At 62.4% G+C, this 5,000-nt stretch overlaps 1 pseudogene; it reads left to right on the forward strand.

Annotated features, from left to right (window-relative positions):
* The window catches only part of LOC126430868 (large subunit ribosomal RNA), a 7,969-nt pseudogene that overhangs the window by 869 nt on the left and 2,100 nt on the right, over nucleotides 1–5,000 (forward strand).

Here is a 5,000-nt window from a genome sequence, read left to right on the forward strand (position 1 = left end):
GCGGAATAATCGCTCCCGTCAGCGGCGCTTCAGCTTTGGACAATTTCACGACCCGTCTTGAAACACGGACCAAGGAGTCTAACATGTGCGCGAGTCATTGGGCTGTACGAAACCTAAAGGCGTAATGAAAGTGAAGGTCTCGCCTTGCGCGGGCCGAGGGAGGATGGGGCTTCCCCGCCCTTCACGGGGCGGCGGCCTCCGCACTCCCGGGGCGTCTCGTCCTCATTGCGAGGTGAGGCGCACCTAGAGCGTACACGTTGGGACCCGAAAGATGGTGAACTATGCCTGGCCAGGACGAAGTCAGGGGAAACCCTGATGGAGGTCCGTAGCGATTCTGACGTGCAAATCGATCGTCGGAGCTGGGTATAGGGGCGAAAGACTAATCGAACCATCTAGTAGCTGGTTCCCTCCGAAGTTTCCCTCAGGATAGCTGGTGCTCGTACGAGTCTCATCCGGTAAAGCGAATGATTAGAGGCCTTGGGGCCGAAACGACCTCAACCTATTCTCAAACTTTAAATGGGTGAGATCTCCGGCTTGCTTGATATGCTGAAGCCGCGAGCAAACGACTCGGATCGGAGTGCCAAGTGGGCCACTTTTGGTAAGCAGAACTGGCGCTGTGGGATGAACCAAACGCCGAGTTAAGGCGCCCGAATCGACGCTCATGGGAAACCATGAAAGGCGTTGGTTGCTTAAGACAGCAGGACGGTGGCCATGGAAGTCGGAATCCGCTAAGGAGTGTGTAACAACTCACCTGCCGAAGCAACTAGCCCTGAAAATGGATGGCGCTGAAGCGTCGTGCCTATACTCGGCCGTCAGTCTGGCAGTCATGGCCGGTCCTTGCGGCCGGCCGCGAAGCCCTGACGAGTAGGAGGGTCGCGGCGGTGGGCGCAGAAGGGTCTGGGCGTGAGCCTGCCTGGAGCCGCCGTCGGTGCAGATCTTGGTGGTAGTAGCAAATACTCCAGCGAGGCCCTGGAGGGCTGACGCGGAGAAGGGTTTCGTGTGAACAGCCGTTGCACACGAGTCAGTCGATCCTAAGCCCTAGGAGAAATCCGATGTTGATGGGGGCCGTCATAGCATGATGCACTTTGTGCTGGCCCCCGTTGGGCGAAAGGGAATCCGGTTCCTATTCCGGAACCCGGCAGCGGAACCGATACAAGTCGGGCCCCTCTTTTAGAGATGCTCGTCGGGGTAACCCAAAAGGACCCGGAGACGCCGTCGGGAGATCGGGGAAGAGTTTTCTTTTCTGCATGAGCGTTCGAGTTCCCTGGAATCCTCTAGCAGGGAGATAGGGTTTGGAACGCGAAGAGCACCGCAGTTGCGGCGGTGTCCCGATCTTCCCCTCGGACCTTGAAAATCCGGGAGAGGGCCACGTGGAGGTGTCGCGCCGGTTCGTACCCATATCCGCAGCAGGTCTCCAAGGTGAAGAGCCTCTAGTCGATAGAATAATGTAGGTAAGGGAAGTCGGCAAATTGGATCCGTAACTTCGGGATAAGGATTGGCTCTGAGGATCGGGGCGTGTCGGGCTTGGTCGGGAAGTGGGTCAGCGCTAACGTGCCGGGCCTGGGCGAGGTGAGTGCCGTAGGGGTGCCGGTAAGTGCGGGCGTTTAGCGCGGGCGTGGTCTGCTCTCGCCGTTGGTCGGCCTCGTGCTGGCCGGCGGTGCAGGATGCGCGCGCCTGCGCGGCGTTCGCGCCCCGGTGCTTCAACCTGCGTGCAGGATCCGAGCTCGGTCCCGTGCCTTGGCCTCCCACGGATCTTCCTTGCTGCGAGGCCGCGTCCGCCTTAGCGTGCTCCTCCGGGGGCGCGCGGGTGCGCGGATTCTCTTCGGCCGCCATTCAACGATCAACTCAGAACTGGCACGGACTGGGGGAATCCGACTGTCTAATTAAAACAAAGCATTGCGATGGCCCTAGCGGGTGTTGACGCAATGTGATTTCTGCCCAGTGCTCTGAATGTCAACGTGAAGAAATTCAAGCAAGCGCGGGTAAACGGCGGGAGTAACTATGACTCTCTTAAGGTGGCCAAGTGGCGGCGGTGTGGCTGCATCCGGACTTGGCTTTTCGAAGTGCGGTCTTGATGTAGTCGTGCTGCTGCTGCGAGGTGCCTTCCTTGGGTTATGGTTACAGGGAGAGTGATGCGCAATACATGGGCCTAGCCCTCTTAGCCTCTCCTCTCCTGCGGTCTTCTCCCCTTCTCGTGGGCCCGCTGATTTTCGCAGAGTGGAAGACCGCACCAGGGGCTTGGGGGGGTTACCAGCCCCCCCTCGCACTATCCCTTTTTTAGTTGGGGGCAGTAATCAGAGAAAAAGTGGTGGCCCTTCCGCTGAAGGTGCCACCCCAACTCCCCCAGCACCTAGCCGGCCAACCGGCCGTGCCGAAAATCTTGTAACTTTTGCAGCAGTATACGCCTGTAGTGAGTGCCACCGCAGCTTCACCACCAAGAACGGTCTCGGGGTCCATCGCCGCCGCCAACACCTTGCGGCCGCCAACGCGGAGATCGTCACGGAGAGGCATCGCGCGAGGTGGACGGAGGAAGAAGTCCTGTCGCTCGCCAAGGCAGAGGCCGAATTGTTCCTCGAGAGGGACGCCCGGTTCTTCTTTGTAAATCAAGAGCTCATCAGGATGTTCCCCGACCGAACGCTTGAGGCAATCAAGTGCCGACGGCGGCAAGCTGCCCACAAGCAGCTTGTCCGCCAATTCATGGAGGCGCTTGAGATCGGTCGGGGGGAAGAGCCGGCGTCCCGCCGGGGAGCAGCGAGCCCGCTGCCTGACGCGGGCGAGGCCGCTGCGCCGCCCGTCGACGCAGCCGAGGACTTCGCGGCCGACACCACCGGGCCGCCGCCGGAGGGGCCGACTGACGCCGCCATCTGGGAGCATCTGGCGGGGCTACCCGCTTCCGCCCAGCGTTTCTCTGCCCTGGATCGTGTTATAGGTCTGGGGCGGGGCACGCCGCCCGATGTCATCCTGGGCATGCTCCCGGATGCCCTTGCGTCGGTCGGGTCCAGAGGGGAGAGATCGATCACCAGGACACAGCGGCCGCGCCAACCATCGAAGCGGCCGCCTGCCGCGCCGCCGACGCAGAAGCGCAAGCGGCGCCGCTGGGAGTACGCGAGAACGCAGGATGCCTTCCGACGGTCGCGTGCACGTTGCGTGCGCGGCCTCTTGGATGGCACCCTGCTCCAGCCGCCACCTGCCATCCCTGGTCTGCTGGACTTCTGGGCGGACCTCTTCACCAAGAAGCCCATCTCCACCGCGGGCTTCATTCGTGACCGCCTCCTCCCGCACTCGGAGCCTGTCGCTCCCGAGTGCCTATGGGGGCCGGTCACACATGAGGAGGTCGCCGCCGCGTTGCCGCCCAGGGGATCAGCGGCCGGGCCGGACGGCCTTACCCCAGCGGAGTTGCGGCGCCTGCCGCACGAAGTCCTGGTGAAAGTGATGAATCTCTTCCTTCTGGCCCGCGCCCTTCCGGAACGCCTGCTTCGCGCGCGGACGTCCCTTCTCCCGAAAACGGCTGCACCAACATCCCCCGCTGACTTTCGCCCCATTACGGTCTGCTCGGTGTTGGCGCGGACCTTTCACAAGGTTCTCGCGTCACGCCTGATGCGCGCATGTGCTGTGGACGAACGTCAGCGGGCATTCATCCCTCGGGATGGGATGTTGGAAAATACCTTCATCTTGGACACTGCTCTCACCGACGCAGTTCGCTCCTGCCGCTCTGTCTTTGTGGCATCGATCGACGTATCTAAGGCATTCGATTCGGTAGATCATGCTGCCCTTCGCCCCGTGCTGAAGGCGCATGGCCTGCCGGATTGTTTTGTCGAGTATGTCGAGCGGTGCTACGAGGGCAGCACGACAGTGATAGCGGACGGCGCCGGCGTGGGCGTGTCTGTGCAGCCAGCACGGGGCGTTCGCCAGGGCGATCCCCTCTCCCCCCTCCTGTTCAACTTTGCGGTGGACTACGTTTTAGGCCAACTGCCCTCCCACATCGGAGCTCGGATCCTCGGTCGCAGAGTCAACGCTGCGGCCTTTGCAGATGACGTCTTGCTGTTTGCAGCGACCCCGAGGGGCTTGCAGTCCCTCATCGACGCAGCTACCGCAGCCCTCGCCCACCTGGGGCTGCAGATCAACGCCCGGAAGTGTTTCACCCTCGCCTTAGTCGCGTCAGGGCGCGAGAAGAAGGTGAAGGTGGACAGCAATGTCACCTTCACAGCAGGCAACACCACCATGCCTGCCCTGCGTGTGGGTGAAACCTTCCGGTACCTGGGGCTGCAATTTTCCACGGCGGGTCGCTGTGTCTTCAATCCACGTCGCCACCTGGTGGAGCAGCTTGACGTCATCTCCCGAGCTCCGCTGAAGCCGCAACAGCGCCTCCACGCTCTCACCAACGTACTTCTCCCTGGCCTGTACCACGGGCTGGCCCTCAGCCGCACCCGGGTGGGTGCATTGAAGTCGGCCGACGTCACCATCCGGGCCGCCGTCAGGAGATGGTTCCGCCTTCCGGCGGACACCCCCCTGGGATACTTCCACGCTCCTGTTGCCCAGGGGGGCCTCGGCATTCCATCTTGCCGATGGATGGGTCCGACCCTCCGTCGGTCCCGTCTCCTGGCGCTGAAGAAGATAGGGCCAGCCTGCGACGGTGCAGGCATGGATGAGGTGCAGCGTGAGATCGAGGTGCTGGAGCGCCACCTAATGTGGGAGGGCCACCTCCTCAAATCGTCAACGCAGGTTGGGGAAATGTGGGCGGCGCGCCTACACATCGCCATTGACGGTGCGGCGCTGTCATCTTCTGCCGCCGTCAGTGGCCAACATCAGTGGGTCGCCGACACCAGTCGCCTGCTATCTGGGCGTGAATACATCGACGCCCTCCGCGCCCGCATCAACGCCTTCCCTACGAAGGCACGGCGCAGTCGCGGGCGGGAGGCGGACACCAGATGCCGCGCGGGGTGCCAGGCCGTGGAGACCGCCAACCACGTACTTCAGGCTTGCTTTCGGACGCACGGGTC

Source organism: Schistocerca serialis, unplaced genomic scaffold, assembly GCF_023864345.2.
Source record: "Schistocerca serialis cubense isolate TAMUIC-IGC-003099 unplaced genomic scaffold, iqSchSeri2.2 HiC_scaffold_1062, whole genome shotgun sequence".
In the NCBI taxonomy this organism is placed as follows: domain Eukaryota; kingdom Metazoa; phylum Arthropoda; class Insecta; order Orthoptera; family Acrididae; genus Schistocerca; species Schistocerca serialis.